The sequence below is a fragment of the Rhinatrema bivittatum genome, chromosome 6, assembly GCF_901001135.1.
Source record: "Rhinatrema bivittatum chromosome 6, aRhiBiv1.1, whole genome shotgun sequence".
Lineage (NCBI taxonomy): Eukaryota > Metazoa > Chordata > Amphibia > Gymnophiona > Rhinatrematidae > Rhinatrema > Rhinatrema bivittatum.
Window position 1 is genome coordinate 311,021,397 of NC_042620.1, and position 20,270 is coordinate 311,041,666.

General features: G+C 46.0%; 1 protein-coding gene across 4 annotated transcripts in view; it reads left to right on the forward strand.

Annotated features, from left to right (window-relative positions):
• Positions 1-632: 632 nt before the first annotated feature.
• Positions 633-20,270, forward strand: part of LOC115094425 (diacylglycerol kinase delta-like) — a 305,506-nt gene continuing 285,868 nt past the window's right edge. For all 4 annotated transcript variants that reach the window (XM_029607468.1, XM_029607470.1, XM_029607467.1 and 1 more), the window contains exon 1: positions 633-741. The gene's annotated coding sequence lies outside the window, so the exon portion shown is untranslated. The remainder of the gene's footprint in view (positions 742-20,270) is intronic.

Here is a 20,270-nt window from a genome sequence, read left to right on the forward strand (position 1 = left end):
CAACGGCAAATTCGCCCCCCGCCCCCATCGGAGCGCTGGAGGAGAAGAAGGAGGAGGAGGAGGAGGACAGACGGAGGTATAAGGGAGCGGAGGACTAGTAGGACAGGTGGGGAGAAAGCCAGAGAGAGAAAAGGGGAGGGGGATCCTATTACACCCCCTCCGGTAAAGAAATCGGGAGGGACCGACTACTAAGAAACCCTGCTTCACTGTTAGCAATAGAGAAGGAGGAGGAGCGCCCCCCCCCCCCCCCCCGATCAGAAAGGAAAGAGATCGATGGAAGGAGGCAGTGGCCACCCCCTGCTTCCTCCTCCCCCAGCCGGTGGCTCTCCCTGCCTCGCTCAGCGCCCGACTTGAGAAACGTGAGCGTGATTGAGCAAGGAGCCCAAACCCCAGAATTAAAGCTCGGCGCTGGAAAGAAAGAGCAGCGGCGGTGGGGTGGGGGGCGGCTGTGCGTAAAGGGAGGAGGGGAGGCTGAGCAGTGCAGGCGCTCGCTGGGGAGCGCGCGATGCCGTGGCTGCTGAGGAGGATGCTGGGGGCGGCTTGGCATTTCTAGTATTGGTCTCTGATGGACTGATATTGCAGGGGGGTGGGGAGGGGAATGGGCAGGATCCGGGGACCCTGAAGAGCTGCGAGAAAGGGATGGTGGACGTGCGAGCCGGAGGGCGTGCTAGGAAGCAGTAACCCGAGGCGGTCGGCAGAGCCCAGCCAAGGAGAGAGGAGCGGAGTGGATGCTGCGTGGAGGTAAGGAGTGACAGCTGCTCCCCTGCATGGGATTCCGGTGGGAGCCAGAGCTAGGTGGCATTCTTCACACTCTGCATTTTTTTTCCTCTCCTCCCCCCCCCCCCCCCTTAAGCTGCGGCGATGGAGCCGCTGATTTGCCTACAAAAAAACCCAAAAACAAAACAGTGACTATGTGGCGGTATAAAGAACTGCTGAACTATTTTCTCCTCCACGCTCGGTTTTGCATTTATTTGCAAATGAAATGATCGGATGGGGGGGGCGGTTGTGCCAAGCAGGGAAGGTGGCTTCCAGCAGGCTGTCGTTTGGGCATAGTGGCACACACTATGGCCGGCTGCCCGTCACTGAAATCCTTCTGACTAGCCTTGGTGCTCATTGCACATTCTGTGGCTCGTCCGTGCGTCTGCTGCGCCTTGTCATGTGCCCGGTAGCTGAAGATAACCTCCATCCCTTTCCTCCGGGCAGCAGCAGCTCTTCTGGGAGCCCTTCTTATTAAATAGCACTGCCGACTGATCCCGGGGCTTAGGAAGGGTCCCCTGCTATCGGGGTGTTACAGAGAAAGCCAAACAGGCGCTCACTCGCTCTTCTTTCTAAAAAATGCACCGCTAGCCAGGACCCGCTTCCGACCCGTGACTGCAGTAGGTTCTCCGCCACACAAGGGGGTACCTTTCACGCTGCAAGTCAGATTCCACTGCCCCCCCCCCCCCCGTCCTTCTTCTTAATTGATCTTTTAAAGTCAATAATACTTAGATGCGACGTGTAGGACCGCACTGGGGAATCTGGCAGGGCCAAGGCGTGCAGGAGCCCTGATCTCCCTGCGAAGCAGAGCCAGTCGCCCTTCCCCAGAGGAAGGCACGACAGCTCCTCAGACATCCGCTCCCATCACGCAGTACTGTGAGCCCGCAAAAGGCAGGCTTGCCGATGCCGGTTTGAAAAGTAAACTGCAGGGCTGGGGCATTTTCAGCGCCCGCACGCTTTCATTTTCCTGGCGTCTTCCTCGTGTTTTTTTTTTTTCCAGGCTTTCTGCGGTTTGCAGCTCCCGTTGGGGGCAGCGCGTTTCTGGAGTCGTCTGCAGCTGTCAGTACCGGCATTTTGCTGTACCGATCAGCGTTTCCCTCTCCTGCATTGTAAATGTTGTTTGAGGGAGTCTTCTCGGTCGATGGTGTAGGGAGGGAGTTTAGTGGATCAGAGCCCATGTCAAAAGCGAAACAGGCTGGTTTTCCTCCACCTCAGGCACGGTGGTGGTAGTTCTGCTTAACCAGACCGGGCTGGCTGGCTTTTCTGACACAGAGCAGTATGGTCGCCTCAATGCTGCTGGTATCCAGCGCAGCATCCCACATACTGTGAAGTCGGCTGAACTGCCCTGTACATTTTGTCCCCCCCACCCGCTTCATGTTTTAACACCTCTCTGTTTTTTTCTGTGGCCTCCAGCATTGTCAGTTTCGGTCTCCTGCATTTTCTGGCGCCCAAGGCAGTGGCCAGTCAAGTTCGTAAAACCCAAATCACCAGCAAAATGTGCCCATTTTCAGCCCAACTCTGTAGATGTATTTTATTTCTACATTTATATATCACACTAATAACAAAAAATTGCTCCCAAGCTAATGTATATATATTTTTTATATATATATATATATATATATATATATATATGAAATCTGGAAACACTTGTTACTTTCACTCACAATCAAAATAAAATTAAAGCCCAATAAAACTCCAATCAAGCCCCAAAAACTTCTTTAAAGAGCCAAGTATTTAATCCTTTTCTAGGATCGGTTAAATATTGACAAATCCAAATCTCCCCTGGAAACAAGTTCCACCAGTGGGGGTGGAAATAATAATTAAAGCCCAGTCTCTAGTTCTCCCTAACCTAGCACCGATAAAGATGGAACACACAATGGTGCTTCCTGGGGAGATAGCAGCTGATGGACCAATTTATAAAAGTGTAACTTATCAACCAGACAGGATGGGGTAGGGATTTGCTGCTTAAACATTTTTGATTCATTTATTTGTATTGGGGGGGGGGAGTCATTTTTCGGGGGGGGGGGGGTCTGTTCAATTCCTTTCCTGAACTGAAAAAACCCTCATTTAAATTCCAAATCTCCACCAAAATAAAAAATAATAATAATTAAAAAAAAACCCAAAAAACTGGGCCTTCCTCCAACACACCTTCTATAGCTCAAGACATCCATAGGGTCCAGCCCAGCTGGGACTGAGCTGGACCCCCCACTGACTCCCCTCCCACCCCCTTCAAGCAAATCCTGGGGCCCAGCCCTGTTCGGCTGGGCAGAGCAATGCCCAGCCATGACCCCCCTGGGCTGTGTCCCAGAACCATGTTCCAGGGCTGGCCACCACCTAACAGCAGGTTCAGGTGAAAATGAAGGAAAGGGCAGGAGCAAAGTCACTCATTCCTGGCTTTCATCATTTTGGTGCTGGTGCCATTTTTAACTCTCCCAGCATGCAGGATAGGAGCAGGAGGGGGGATCGGAGCAGTCTGGGATGGTCAAGCTCCAGGGATGGTCTTATGGGGCAGGAGGGAGATTGGATGGCCTCAGGGAGGCCTCAGATTTTTTTTTTTAATTACTTTTAATATAAAATGAAAATACCCCCCCACCATTTTCAGGTATTTTCATGAGAGGCATGAGCTGAAGATGGCCTCAGTCGTCCCATTTTGCACATTTGCACAAAATGAATGCAACATCTCTATGCTGGGGCTATATGGCAGGCACATTTGAAAACAAGAATTAACATTTTAAATTTGATCCTAGAGGGAATGGGTAGCATACATTCCTTCTTATGGTCAGATGATATCTTTTGAGAATACATCATATCACTATGGGCCAGACTCATTAAGGCTCTTCTCCCATTTTGTGTCTACGGGAAAACCCCTTAGAGGTAGATTTTAAAAAGCGTTGCTCGCGCAAAAATGGCCTCATGCGCGCATATGTGGGCCACGCGCAAAGCGATGCGAATTTTAAGAAGTCACGAAGTAGACGCGTACGTGCTCACGCACGCATCAAGAACAAGGGGGCAGAAAAGGGGCGGGGCGTGGGCGTTCTGGGGCCAAGACTTACGCTCGTAACTTCAAATTTTAAAAAAAGCTGACCGCGGCGCACGTCCGAGTGTCATCCGCGTAACTTTACTGCTGGTCCTGATGAGCAAGGCTGCAGATCTCCAGTTTTAGGGCTTTCAGCACAGCGTGAAGGTTCGGGATCAAGTGGGGGGGGGGGGCCTTACAGGATGAAGAACCAGAGGGGGTCTTGAAGACCTCGGTGTCAACCTGACAAACCGGCGGACTTAATTTGAAAAACCGGTTTTTCCCTCGTGCGGGCATGTTTGAAAATCCGCCTGCATACGCTCGCATGAGCCGCTGAAGCCCTAGCGGAAATACACGCGGGAAATTTACTCACGCCGCCTCTTAAGATTACGCGCGCGTGCGGCGGGGGAGGGGGGATTTTAAGTGATAAGCGCGTACTTGTGTGCACGATATAAAACAGCGGGAAATCTCTGCTTACGCACCGATATGCATATTTATGGCTGCACGCGCTTTCCGTTTAAAATCAGACGGTTAGCGAATCAGGTGCTATGTTTGCTAAAATCACAAATCTGACTTGCTAAAATCAGTCACTAATATCCTCTTCTGCCTTTAAATTTAATTCTCTGTAACCCAGGACACAGAGCAGATGGTTTACTTGATTTTGGTGGGGGAAAGGCAGAAGACTTTCTCCCCTTCACTATCTGCTCACTACATCAGCGTCATCCAAGTCTTTTTACATCTTTTTTTGCAGTGCCCAGCATCCTTTCTCTCTTCACCTCTCTACCTGCCCAGAATCCTCTTTCTCTCTCTCTCTCCCCTCCCCCCACAACCCTCCCATCTGCCCCTGGACTTTCTCTCTCTCACTCCCCACCCAGCCAGCGCCCTCTCTCCGCAGCTCCCCCACTCACTTCACCCAGCCTCCATTCCCTTCTGTCTTCTGGTGCCATGTGGGTAGATGGCACCCGGAGGTTTCTGGGGCTTTTGCTGCCCCTCCTACCCCTTTCCTCCCAAATCTTGGTGGCCTACCTCACCCTCAAGCATTATGAAAACCAGCATTCACATACATCTGTTTGCATCTGCAACATCCTCCATTATGGATCATCCTAGGGCATCATTATTAGTCATTTATTATTCTCATCATTTCAGATTTTGCCTTCACCAAACTGAAATTCTTGTGCTTTGTGGATTATAGTGTTACTATAAAATACAAAATACAACCTTACAATACATAAGACACAGGACAAAACAAACAATAAACTCCAACAATAACACACCGTGAACCTACAAATTGCCATCTCTGATAAATCCAAAATGAAAGCTGGATTTTTACAAAAACTAAGGAATAACAGATATATCCATAGTAGCTGGGTTGAGCAACATTTAAAAAAATATTTACTGTACTTAAATGTAACGCACTTGAACTAAATACACAATAAAAAAATAAATTGGCCACACAGTGGGTCATGTTGAGGCACTGGAAATCTAACTGCATAATATGTCTGTTTCCTCATATGATTTTGGAGACTATAATGATATCACCATTACTGATGCGAGAATTTTACTCATGACTGTGTTGAAACTTAAAAAACCTGCATTATTATCGAATCTGTGGCATAAGAGCTGCACCTGAAGCAAAAACTGGACAGCTCATATGGATCTGAGCAAGGGCAAGTACTGGTAAATTACTGCCTGGATTAGAACTCGGATCTCTGTCTAGGCTTCAAAGAGTCAAAAAGAGCCTTGGAAAAGTTGTGCTTATTGTTCTTACAAGACATACCAAATTCGGAAAAGTTGTGCTTATTGAAGATGTTCTTACAAGACATACCAAATTCCCCTAATCATCCCTCCCTATGCATGCCAGCACATATGCACACAGACAAACATGTCTACACACTCTTACATAGCCACATAGACTTGTTCACTTTTAGTTTCATATACTGTCATGCTCACATACGCATACCAAGACCCTTGGTGCATGGCACATGTAATTCTGTGGCCCAAACTGTAAAATTCTGCAGCATGAATGCAGTGTAAAATATGTCCATTTATTATCCTATAAATATTATATAATCACTGCATAATGGAAAATAATGTTGCTTCCTCTAATTAAATATAATACATTCTGTTACTCCAGCTGTTGGTTGCATACAATATAAATAAATGTTATTCATTGCCTTTAATTGGAATTCCTGCTTTGGTGGTTAGTAGGGGTAAGTTGCTTAACATATTATTTAAATGTAAATCCCCATGAAGTGCAAACTGTCTTCACATGCTTACAATCATTCAATACTAAAGGCTCAGTACTTGTGTTTAAAAATGCAAAATTATTTGATTTTTAATCTTACTTCCTTACAGGGATTTAAAAGCACTAGTATTCTCAATCACTGATTCTTTCATGAAAAGAATTTGGTACCTCATTAAGGTGATCATGACTAATCTGTTTGCTCAGTCTGTTAATGTTTGCTCTAAACCAGCCTTGGGGCATCCTCTAAGAATAATAAATACACATCTGTAGAAAAATGCATGTGAGTTTAAACCATTTTCAGTCATTTTATTTTTTTCTATTCAACTGTTCATGCAAAAAAAAAAAAAGGTTTTAAAATAAAAATGTTAAAGAGAAGAGTCAAAGAAATAAGCAGTTTCTGCATAAATAGTCAAATTGTGTAACAAGTGGTACATCCACAGATTTGCAAAGAGCTAGCAGCCTTGCCTGACAGAGGGATGGACACACATATACTGAAGCCAGTCAAACAAGTATAGAGAGTTTGGTAACTTACAGCTGCTCATTAATAATTATTTAAACAGTCCTTGTCATGGCATTTCATTGTTAAACAAAAAAAAGCAAATATAATACTGAAAAGACATTTCATAGAATTCCTCAAGAAGGATGAATGTAACAATATTTGCAATGTTAAGAAGTACAGTTTTAAATAAATACTCAGTCTTAGAAGAGAATGCCAACCAGTGATCTGAGACAGGTTTAACTACGTGATGGAGAACATGCACATTGAAAATGGGCACTCGTACTGAGTGCGCATTTTCCTAACATGCACGCAGCTACATCCCCTGGGCGCCCGACGCAGTATTTAAATGAGGGGCTGTGTAAAAAAGGATGCGCTAGGAGAGAGTTGTGCATCCCTACAGAAGCGTAGTAAGGGGGCAGCGGTCCACCTCAGGTGTCAACAGGGGAAGGGGTGCTATTGCCGCCAGCAGGAAGGTCCTGCGGCAGCGGCACGGAGCAGTGATCTGCTGGCGGGGTTTCCACCCCTCGCCAGCAAAAGCAAGGTCCTGTGGAAGAGGCCAGTGGAAGAAGAAGAGACCCAGTGGTGCCACTGGCGGCTCCTGGAGCCAGTGGCAGAAGAAGAGGCCCTGCTGTGCAACCAGCAGCCGAAGAAGAGAGAGAGTGACCCTGTGAGAGTAAGTGCCAGTGTATGAAAGGGGTGTGTTGAGGTGTGTGTGTGCATGAGGGTGTTTGTGTGTATGAGGGTGTTTGTGTGTATGAGAGGATGCCTGTGTGTGCCTGTGTGTGTGTATGAGGGTGTGTGTGTGTATCTGTGTATGAGAGGGTGCCTGCGGGTGAGTATGTGTGAGAGGGTGCCTGTGTGCGGGGGTGGGGATGAGAGAGAGGAAGCGCATGTGTGTGTGTGTGTGTGTGTGTGCGTGCGCACGTGGGTGAGACAGGAATCGTGTGTGAGCACACACAGAAATCGAGTTTGTATATATGTGTAAGAAAGAGAGACAGAGGAAACGGGTGTCTGTTTCTTTCACATACACACACTCAAGCTCCCTCTGTCTCTCTCCAAGCGTGTATATGTGTGAGAAACAGAAGCAGCATATTTTTTGTGTCTCTGTGAGTGTGTGTGTGTACAGTCCCAGGGTGACAGGTATGGAGAGTGGGGGATTTTTAAAATCCTTATTAGTTTTAATTACTGGGTGTTATTTGATGTTTGCTGTTCTGAAATATTTTATCAATGTTTAGGAAATTTATAAAAATGTGTACAGGAGCTTCTTCTTATTGAATATTATTCATCAGCTGTTTTGAAATGAATATTTTTAGTATGGTTTTATTATTCTGATTGATTTACATTTCTTGATTGCATTGTTTTGAGGAATAGTGATTTTCTGCTTTTCCATTTCTGCACTGCGTACAGAATCTAGCTTGTGGTTTCCAGTTCAGTTTTTGTCTGCATGTGTGTGTATTAGTGTGTGAGAGACACAGAGGGAGCGTGTGTGTCAGAGAGAAATGGAGGAAGCATGGGGGGGAGGTGCCAAATATTTTAGGTACACCTCTGCATCCCTAGCGCTCAAATGCATCTGGTGTCCACAGTTGAAACAGGCACTCAATAGGTGCAAAAGTTTTAATCCCACTTCTTCTGGCAAGTTTTGCTGAGGTTGCTGAAAACGCCCATAGCTAAACGCCCCTTGCTATGGGCGTCTAAACTGTGCATCCAGAAGAATTTTTTTTTTTTTTAAATCAAGCCAATATACAATTTTTTTCAACACCGCGAGCTGCACATTTAAGTGTCACGATGATACTAAGTGGAAGGAACCACAGAGGACTCTATTTTTTAATTTCTCATGAGCCCTTGACTCGCGGATTGACTTAATGCCCACTCCAGGGCTAGAGTTAAATTTGCCGCGTTTAAAAGTGGGCGTTGGGTGCCCGGCAATTTTCTGCATTGGGGGCGTAATAGCCAATAGCCTCATCTACATGGAATTTATATGTGATGGGCGCTGTCGGCTACGCAATTGTTTGGGCACTTGGTTTTGATGCGCTAATCTCATTATTGCATTGGGTGCTGGCCTAGCGCATCTAAAATGTGCGTCCCAACCGCGTGTAGACCTGCGCACTAGGCTGGGCACACTTTACTGAATCGGCCCCGCCCCCCTGGTTTTCCAATCAGTCCCTTCTTCACTGTTCACCCTAAGGCTCATATATCCGAGCCTTACCACTTTGATCACTTGCAGGATTTTGTTGTTTCTGTTTGTCCCTCCTTGGTCCGCTACCGAATGCCAGAGGTTGACATTTTAATGAGTTGTTTCCCCATATTGTGCTATCTGAAGTGAAAACGCTTCTCTGACACCGGACGGGTGCATTCATTCTGATCAGTGGAACTGGAGAGGTCGGCCCAGGCCACAATATGAGTGAAGGCCTGAACAGGGCTTGTAATAGATTTCAGTTCATCTTCTTCTGTGAGCTGGCCCAGCAGTAACCACACTTTACAGAAAAAAAAACTGTGCTCTTCTCTAAGCAAGTACACCGATGTGACATAAAGCCATGGAGGGAGCCTTGGGGTGTGTGTGTATATATATATATATATATATATATATGGGGTGATATATATATATATGTATATATATATATACATATATATATATGTACATACAAGATCAAAGTTTGATTTTGCATCTCAGAGGACAGTTTGTGTTCATTCTTATAGCAGATGGACATTTGGGATGAGTGTATTGGGCGAAAAAGAGACTGCTTATTTGCTTACTCTAACCTGCTCTGGCCAAGCTGCAAAGGAAACCTCCTGCTTGAAAACAGGACAAAAAAATAGAAGCGAAAAAGAGGAAAAATCAAGATGCCGTTTATTATAACGAACGGTACTGCCTCCTTTATAACTCCTGAATTTCGGTGCAAGGAATTTGAGGTCTTTTCTTTTTAATTGCTCCTCTCATTTAAGCATGGCGTCGGCCGTTCAGTTAGCTGCTGTCAAAGAAGATACACAAAATAATTGTAATTTAGAATTACCGCTTAGCACAAAAAGCCGAGGAAGGGCGTTACTGATTTTGAAAACAAGAAATTAGAGCCATGTGAATCCTAACACTAAATAACTTCCTCATGAAACTCAATAAGTTTTTGGGAGGCAAAAAAAATAAAATGAAAAGGATGGATGATATAATTAGATTGTAGTGAATGCTGTTTTTCTAGGGACTGGCAATCACCATGTGCGGAGTCAGGAATTAATTTTTTTTTTTCTTTTCACCGTGCTGCTAAATTATTCTCAGTGGGTCATTTCACCTTCTTCTGGGTAAACCAGACAGATGTGGCAGGAAGGCAATCAAAAGAAGGTTGAACTCATTGGACCTCTGGTCTCCTTTTAGCCTAACCAAAAGCGTGTAGCTGGATAGGTGAGTGCAGATGTGTTTGAAAAGCAGCCAGCGGTACTGCAGCTGAATTCTTTCTTTAAAGAGGAGAAAATAAAAACCTAATTTAGAAAAGTACCTGCCTTGGTTTGTCGGTCTCCATTTCTCTGTTGCAGGTAGATTGGGCAGACTGTCTGTTTGACTGGCCAGCCAGGGGCATGGAAGCAGAGCTGCCCCCTCCACTGCACGTGTAAGATGAATTTCTGTTGGGAGGCCCTCAAAATTAAAAAAAAAAAAAAAAAAAAGATGAAATGAGAATTTCAAAACATTTTTCATGATTTTTAAATGTTCCCCCACGGCTGGTACAGAGGATTAGGATTTTTTAACTCAGTACCAGCCAAAGTGCCTCTTCTCTCAAACTTTTATTGCCCTGACCCATCATCTTTTCCCCATCACCCCTTCCCATTGCAAGGTAATCTGTGCTTCAGTTGTACGCTTGGGCAAGGCCATCCTTTGCTCAGACCTGCTCAGTTTGTGTTTACCTGATGAAGGGAGTGTAGGTCCCAAAAACTAGCCAAGAAATGCATTGGTTTAGCCCACTAAAAGTTATCGCCTTCGATTTACTGGTTGCCCGTTATTTGCATTTAGTAAGACACAAATAGAATAGCAGGAACATGATACAATATTATTCTTATGATTCTTGTTGATTCTTGCTTATCCTTTCTGACATGAACAAGAGAGAAGAGAAATTATTTAGGAAACTGAATGCCTAAACAGCAATGCCGAGACATCAATTATCTGTTAAACAACAAGGGAATCCTAACTGGGCGAGGAGCACATTACTGTAATGAGCTTTTGCTTCCCAGTGCCTCTCCCCTAGCCAGCTGATAATGGCATCCCTATAGCATTTAAAACAAATAAGCAGTGTTTCTGTAGTTTTTTATGTTAGCCCAGTGAAAGCAAAACTACAGGTTTACTTTCAGTACTCTAGGATTGGAAATATTTACTCATGGCTCTCGGTATTACGGGATTCAATGTATGAGATCTCAGTTTTGTAAGGCTTTGGAGATTTTGCACCATTTATTTTTAAAACTCCAGAGTCCAGCAGTATTTCTGTGGTTTTATCGTATTTAAGGTCTCCGTATAGGCTCAATTCATCCAAATTCGGGAATCAGTAACATTTTTGCCAGAAAAATATCCACCAGTTTTGCTGAATAAAAATATTAAACTCCTGTGCTAAAAAAAAAAATAAAAAATAACGCTGGGGTGGAGTGGTGGCTTAGTGCAAGTCACTGCCATGCAGAAAAATCTGGGTTTCATTCCTGGATCAGGTCTTCTGTTTCCCGAGTTGGCCAGGGCTGGGGGATGCTGTGGAGGCAGTGCTGAGGGGAGGGAAACATGGTCATCAAGCAGGGGTGACACCTAGTGGCTGGGTTTAGGCTCATGATTTTAAGGTTTGGGAAGGAGCCCTGGTGCACAGCCCCTGCCCATGGACTGTCGATGTAGTGACAGGGTAAGATTTAGGAGGGGCTGTGTAACAGGGGAAATAATTCCTGGGTGGTAGGGAACAAAGGTTTGTGGCGTCATTCTCCCACACAGTTACAATTGAGCTGGAAGCCCAAATGAGAAGGAAACTGCCAGGTCAAACAAAAAAACATGACGATGGAGACCCAGTGTATCCTAGGGAGAAAAAAAGTAAATAAACCTCCTTTTTGTAGATTTTTAGGCTGGGCTCTGTTCTGATTTGCATAATTTATTACAATCTGCATGACCTTCATTATCCCTTTCCCTACATCTATATCTGATTGCATTGTGCTTCCCAGAAAGGCAAGGGGGAACCTGCACTAAGTGGCAGTTACAACCCTAAACAGAAGGCAAGGGGGGAACCTGCACTGAGTGGCAGTTACAACCCTAAACAGAAGGCATGGGAGGAACCTGCACTGAGTGGCAGTTACAACCCTAAACAGAAGGCAAGGGGGGAACCTGCACTGAGTGGCAGTTACAACCCCAAACAGAAGGCAAGGGGGGAACCTGCACTGAGTGGCAGTTACAACCCTAAACAGAAGGAAAGGGAGGAACCTGCACTGAGTGGCAGTTACAACCCTAAACAGAAGGCAAGGGGGGAACCTGCACTGACCAATATTTACAACCCCAAAAACCTTGCTCAGCCAAGTGGACAGGCCATTTCTGTCTTTTTCTACCATCATTTACTATGTTACTATCTAGAATGAGCAGTGGAAGGCAGAACCATCGTAAAGGGTGGACAGGATGGACCTACAACTCAGGCACCAAACCAGGGAGGCATGGGGGAATGGAGGAAAGAGATGAGCTGTGCACCACCCATATTTCTCCCGCTATTACCCCCACACCATGGAGATGCCTGTGCACTCCCCAAGCTGCCCAATAGCGCCAGAACTGGTGTACAGGTATTAAACCTTCAGCCATGCACCCCCCACCCTTCCCCACCAAATTCACTTTCAGGCTCATAGGAAACTCCCCAAGATTTTAATAATTAATCTCAACAACCATGATGAACCCCACTACCCCTCCCCCCTCCTACAACAATCCTATAGAAAATCCTATAACTAGTCATACGGAGGACAATTTTCAAAAGGTATTTACGTGGGAATATACTGACTTACCTGGGTAAAAGGGCTTTTTGAAAATTGCCCAATCAAAACGTCCACGCATATTCACGACACACATAGTTTTGGTTGTCAGGGATGGGATTATGTCATTGGGGACAATTATATGCATACTTTTCCATTTTCAAACCTACGCATGTCATTTTGAAGGGGAAAAATAACCCCCACAAACAGCAGGTGCAAATCCCTGCAGCTATGTTTTCTTTCCCCACCGGGGTCAATTTTCAAAGGGAAAATATACATAGACTTTTCCTTTGTGAATTGCTACGAAGCCACCTGGAGAAAATACCAGTGGACTTTGCATCAGAATGTACAGTTTTGAAAATTATCCCTCATGCTTTTCAATACTAAACTTTGTTTCATATGTGTGTGTAGATATGTATATATATAGATAGATAGATATATACACGAAGACGACACATTCATCAGTGCAACATGATTCCTGAAACAGATCATATATATGATTGAGAATCATGTCACGCTCTCTGATGAATGTGTCGTGATTTTTTGAGGTAAGACTGCAAAAGTAAAAATACATAAATATATATTAATTTAAAACCATCCATTCCTCCTTGGCCGAAGGTAGACGCTAAGATAGCTGGGCTGAGCTAGGATGTTTCACCTTATTACTCAGAAAAATAGGAGCGGTATGAGAAACAGGCGAACGTGGAATGCGAGGAATCATGGAAAGAGCAAGCTAGTATTGGGTGTCAGTGTCTGGAAGACCTAGAGAGGCAACCCCGAACAATCATTCACCCACTGCCCACTGAAGGTGCCAGAACATACTTTTTTTTCAAATTGATTTTTCTTGCAAGTAAAAAACATATACAGTATATATGTTCATAAAATTATGAAGGTAAAATGATGGCTCAGAGTAATTATGAGAGAGTTATATTTTGGGACATAATTACTCTCATATAATTACTCTGAGCCATCATTTTGCCTTTATAACTCTATCAACATATATATTGTATATGTTTTTTATTTGCAAGAAAAATCAATTTGAAAAAAAACTTTATGTTCTGGCACCTTCATTGGGGCATGGAAGAATGATTGAGAAGTTCGGGGTGCCTCTCTAGGTCTTCCACACATTGACACCCAATACTAGCGCGTTCCTTCAATGATTTGTCGCATTCCGCTTTCGCCTGTTTCTCCAATCGTCATACTGTTCCCATTTTGCTGTGGACATTTGGGTTTTAGGACAGTTTTCAGAGTGTTCTCACCATATTGTATGGTGAGAATTACTCACCATACAAAAAAAACAAAAAAAATCAAATTACTTTGTCACTTCAAACAATAGCACAAACTCTCCCCATCCCATTATCAGGCTCTTTATGATATAACACAAAACCCTGCAAAAAAAGAGTCACTCTGAACCTATACCTATGCCACTAACTCCTAGAATTCAAACAGCACCATCCCCGCCTATGAAAAGGCAACAACGCAGCTATTACACTGGGCCCTAGAAGAGCATTATTGTTTTTCTCAGCTGGGAGAAAGAGTGGTCCTGGTGGTTAAAGCAATGGGCTGAGAGCCAGGGAGACTAGGGTTAAAATCCAACTTTGCTTGTTGATACTTCTTGTGATCTTGGACAAGTTGCTTTATCTCTCTATTGCCTCAGGGACCCACAAATTGCAAATTCATTAGGGCAGGGACTAGTAGTAGTACCTGATTTCTAAAAACATTCTAAGCTATCCTGAGCAAAATTTGGATTTTTAGCCCACCAGTCAAAATAAATTCTTAGCAATACATCTCGTGATGGTAGAACAGAACAAGATGGACTATACAGAATCTTCATGTTAATAGAGTACCTCATTTTGGTCACACACAGAGTACAAAAAAATCCCCCTCAAATACATAAGTGACCCCAAATTATAAATATACAGACAAGAACTGAATTGTTGTCCATTCAAGCCTCATCTCCTCCCCTCCTTTTCCCTGCAGACAGGAAAGGCTGGGGTAGGGGAACAACAAGAGGGGATGGGCTGGATTAAAGAGTAAAGTAGCTATTCCCTCACTATAGATTCATCTCCTGTGCTCCCTTTTCCCTGCACATTGCCTGGGAGGAGGACAGGAAGCAAAAAGCTGTTTTCTACTACCTCAGATTTGGGACAGAGCCTCACATGCTCATGCATAGTGAACCACACCCAAAACTGTTGCACTCTGGCCAGTCACCTAGTATGCCTAATGGCAGAATTGGCCCTGCTAGTGCATCCTGCCGCCTTTCCCACTCACCTCCCTAAAGCGTCCACACACTCCCTAGGCCGGTCATTAGTGCTCCCACCATGACGTCATCATGACTCAAGGGCAAAAGTTAAAAATGCTTGCCTGTACTTTAGAAACTCTTATGTGACCAAATCCACAGGGATCAATGAGGAAACAAGGATACCTGAACAATAAATAGTTATCTTTGTTTATATTAATAAGAAAACAAATATGTTATACAGGAGACAGAGAAGCATCTCAAGTACGTTGAAGTTTAAAAAAAGGCAAAAACCCCTTAAACTTCATGCATGCTGCATACTTTGGCAGGAGTCAGCAGCAGAAAACCTACCGTGAGGTTTACACAGTGAAAGTGGACTTTCAGGAGTTGAAACGTGTACTCAATAACTTTCTCAATAGACTCTTTAAACGTGTACTCAATAACTTTCTCAATGGACCAATAGCCACTATTCTAGCACTCTTTTGAGCCAGCATGTACAAGAACTGATTTAACAGACAAGGCAAGAGGGGATACCAATCATCTCATACAAACAAAAATAGTTCCACAATATCAATTATAAAATTTACTTCATACTTCCCTCACAGCTGTATACATAAGGACTTGTACTTTTTCATACCTGTGCCTCAGAATTTTGTCCTGAGTATCATGAACCATGCAGATACTCATTCAGGGGCTTTGCCTTAATGTTATGGGCATCATGGTAGAATCCAGTAATCTAGACCACCCCATATGTCACCAAGGAGCCTATGTACTAACAGGAAGTAAAACTGTCAGTTAAAGCGAATTATTTACTGTGAATTTAGGCTAGCACCTGTGGCCTACCCCAAAACACCAGCCTGGCCAAACCTGTGCAGCATACAGTGTATTTTTCTTTCCTACAGCTTCTGTTCCTTCACAGGTAATCACTTAATACCACACCCTGAGGCACTATTTACAGCAGGCACTAAAGACAGGCTGGCATAAAACCTATGCCTCAACCAAATGTTGTATAGCCTGTCTCTCTCTCTGTTAATCCTAAACTGCAGGCTCTCCAGAACACTTAGAGGATTATGCCCACCTGGAGTGGTACTTCTCAGCATACCACAGTCTTGCTCTGACGATGTCATGTGTTAGAAGTTAATTATATCTATGCAGGGAACGAGGGATAGCTCACAGTCACACACATACACACACACTCTGTTGCTGTCTCAGAAACTGACACACACATACTTGCATACTCTTAGTCACACATTGACACACACACACACACAATGCTTCTACTTCTGCTCAAGTGCTGACTTAAAGGTGAATTTTAAAATCCTGGCACACGCATCAATTAGGGGATGCGTGAAGAGGTCTGGCTCGCTTGCGCCGATGGTATTTTAAAAAGAGCCCAGATACAGACAGAAACTTGCTGCGTGCGCATCTGAAAAGTTTCCTAAAATGGGTGGAGCATGGGCGTTTCAGGGTCTGGCGAAGAGATGCACATATAAATACTTACGTGCTCTGGCTCGCGCTGCAGTCCCCTGCGCGTAACTTTACTTCTGCTATGGATGACGTGTAAGTTATAAAATAAAAGGATTGAGCCATTTCTGAGGGGTTTAAAGGGTCTGGGGTAACTGAGGGGAGTGTAGGCTTTCAAACAAGGGGGGGGGGGGTTGGAGGACCTAGTTGTTAACTGGATTACCTGGTAAATTGGCAATGGCACGAGCACACGCCCCTTATAAAATCACCTGACTTTTGCAGTAGATGCGGGATTTGCATGCTGGTGTACACGCCCACTTAAAATTTGGTGTATATATGTTATAAAATGGCCGTGTCCCTGGCGTGTGCTGATGCACATGCGCCAATATGCGCTGGTTTGAAAGTTACCATCTAAGCAAGTATCCCCTCCTCTGAACTGACTAAGGGAACTACAGAATCATCATGTAAAAGTTCCTGTTCTTGTTGCCAGCCTTTACCCAGCCTGCAGCAGCCATCTTTACACTTCCTCCTCTCTCTTCAGACACTCAGTCTCCATTTGCTCTGTCAATGGCCCACTACACTGCCCTTTTCTGAGATCAGCCCATCCAGCTCACACAGAGACCTGACTAGCAGGGCAGAGGCTTCCAGCATCACAGCAGCAAAAAAAAAAAAGATTACTGTTATGAGCCTGTCTTAAGATGATAATAAAGTTGCAGCTTCTGCTTTTTTTTGTTTTTGCTTGCTGTGATTTGTTCTCCTTTCAGAGGAGAAAGCTCTTGTGTGATGGCATCAGATTATCCAGGCTGGGGGTTGGAGAGGAGAGGGACTGAACCAGCAGAGCCTGTTCTGAGGAGGGAGGGGGCAGGACCAGCAAGCATGGCACTCTAGCCAGAGGAGGTATCACTCTCTTGCACTTTCCTACAGCACTCTAGCCAGAGAAGATCACACTCTCTTGTACTCTCTTGCAGCACTCTAGCCAGAGGAGGTCTCACTCTCTTGCACTTTTCAGCTTGGATATATGCTTGGTAAGTTGGGAGCCACATGGAAATTTAGGAGAAGGGAGTAGTCGTTGCCAGTGGTGGCCTGAATTTTGAGAGGGCTATGGCCCCTGTGGTTTCCCCTTTCTGCTACCTATGCACCTATGTAGGTGTAAATCAATTTAATTCCTGGCTGTAAATTCAACAGTAATGAGTAGTGTGCTCATTACTATGATATTTGCATATTTAAAGTACACATGTTAAAAATTTTAACATGACTGCATAAAGGCACTAACACAACATTAACATATCTGTGTTATATATTGTAGCTTAGTACATAGACCCCTTAGGGGCGGATTTTAAAAGCCCTGCGCGCCGGCGCGCCTATTTTGCATAGGCCACCGGCGCGCGTAAAGCCCCAGGACGCGCGTAAGTCCCGGGGCTTTCGAAAAGGGGCGGGAGGGGGCGTGTCCTGGGGCGTTCCTGAAACAACGCAGTGTTTCGGGGGCGTGCTGCGGCGTTTTGGGGGCGGGCCCGGGGGCGTGGTCGAGGCCTCCGGACCAGCCCCCGGGACCGGAACACGAGCGGGGCTGCCGGCCGGCGCGCGCAAAGTTACGCCTGCTTTTAGCAGGCGTAACTTTGCCAACAAAGGTGGGGGGGGGTTTTTAGATAGGGCCGGGGGGGTGGGTTAGGTAAGGGAAGGGAAGGTGGGGGGAGGGCGAAGGAAAGTTCCCTCCGAGGCCGCTCCGAAATCGGAGCGGCCTCGGAGGGAACAGGCAGCGCCGCTGGGCTCGGCGCGCGTAGGTTGCACAAATGTGCATCCCCTTGCGCATGCCGACCCCGGATTTTATAAGATACGCGCGGCTACGAGCGTATCTTTTAAAATCCAGCGTACTTTTGTTCGTGCCTGGTGCGCGAACAAAGGTACGCGATTGCGTATTTTTTTAAGATCTACCCCTTAGTGTTTAGTGTGTGGTTTGAAGAAGGGATGTATTTTGAGCATGTGTACATTAGCTACTGTGCTTGAGAAATGAGTGTTATGAAGTTACAGCTATTGCTCTAAGAAGTCAGTATGAATGAGTCATAATCAATGCAGCAGTACAATGCACACATATTGTATGTGTCTTTCAATATCTGTACAGTAGAAGCCCATATTGTCATGAACTAGTGGTATGTGTTTGAATATATAAGAGGTATATGTGGAACAGGGATTCTCCTAGGACAAGCAGGATGTTAGTCCTCATACATGGGTGACATCATCGAATGGAGCTCGGCACAGAAACATGTCAAAGCATGCCATTAACCACGTGTCCATGCAGGGTCCCTCTTCAGTTTTTTCTTTTCCGTGTCTTGCAGTTGTGGAGCTCATGCTCTTTTTTTCTTCAGAAAGAATTTTTTTCCTGCTCTGGGTCCCTCTCCATTCCTCCCGGCCTTAGTTAGCTGGCGCTGTGGTAAATTTTGCCTTCTGTGCAGTCGATTCCTGGTAGCGACGTCCTCCAGCATCCGCTGGTCATTGATTGCTCACCGGCCTTCTTTTTGTCATGGTGTCATTGGGTTTTTGTCGATGCCCCCAGTGCCTTCGGACTGTGTCCCTCACGGATCCACATGAGGTGTGTATCCTTTGCTTGGGAGCATCGAACAACATCTGGGGCTGTCGGTTTTGCGACCAGATGACCCCTAAGAGCCGGCACGCCCAGCTGGACAAGATGGAGAAGTTGTTCAGATCCAGGAATTCCGAGCCGTCGACACTGGCCTCAGGAGCATTGACGCCGAAGGTGCGCGGAAAGCCGATGAACACCGATCCCTTGGTGTCCACCCCTCTTCCGGGGCCTCCAGTGGAGAGGGGTGCCAGAGACTGGCCTTCATTGGCCTCCTCTCGCTCAAGGACTTTCGGGTCGTCTCCTTCATCCTCGGCGAGGAGAAAGACTAGGAAGAGCACCATGGGAAATCCAGGAAACATTGCCACCAGTCTCCGTTCTCGCATGATGCCAGGCTCGGGTTGGCACTGGTGTCTGCTGTGATGCCCACAAAGCAACCCCGCAGCAAGGAGGTATCGCCCTCCATCAAGGCCTGGGGTCCTAGGCATTCTCCACTGATTCTGATACCGGGTACCAATTCCCCTCATGGCCCCAAGGGGGATCTGGCTATGCCTCCTCCTCAGGCTGTCCTGTCATCGGCAGCCTTCAAGGAGGAGCTTGATCGTAAGGTGCAGTTGGCAGTTGTTTGACCCCTGCAGGCATTGAATCTGCCCCTTCGATGTTGGCAACATTGCTGGAGCTCCTTGACGTTCTGCTCGGCATTTCCACGACACAGCCGCTGCCGCTGCCCAGGGTGCCATCGATGCCCCAGCACCCACCGATGCCTCCTCCTCCTCCCAATGCTATCCCCATTATGCGGTCCTCTGAGGAGTAGGAGGGTACTTTGAAGCCGGAGGGGCCGTTGAGGCCCTTGGTTCCACGGCTAGTATTACCTTTTCTGGCTCTGGGTCATTTGGGACCCTCAATGCCCTTTGTGCCATCGGTGTTCTTGGTGCCCAAGCCGTTGGGCCTGGGAAGGCCTCCTCCACTGGTGTCTCTGGGCAATCTTAGCGATGATGACACCCCTTATGACCCATAGGGGGATGATACCTCTGAGTCTTCTTCCGATGACTCCAGTGACCTTCCCTCAAACCTGTCTCCTCCAGAGGAGTGACATCGGTCCCCACCTGAGGACTTAACCTTCGCTGGTTTTGTGCAGGCCATGGCTGAAGCCATTCCATTCCAACTTTTTATGGAGGAGGATGCCAGACACAAGATGCTGAAGATTCTCCAGTTTGTGGATGCCCTGGAGGTGGTGGCACTTCCCATCCATGAGATTTTCAAGGAATTGCTCCTTACAATCTGGGAACATCCTATCTCTGTACCTCCAGTGAACAGAAAGGCTAATGCAGAGTACTTGGTCCAACAGGCTACGGGGATTGAGAGGCTTCAGCTCTCTCACTGGTTGGTTGTGGTGGAGTCCGCCCTTAAGAGGGACAAGCGCTCTCGTACCCACGCCTCCGCCCCTCCAGGACGGGAGCACAGGGCGCTGGATGCGTTAGGTATGAAGGTGTTTCAGGGCTCCATTTTGATTGCCCATAT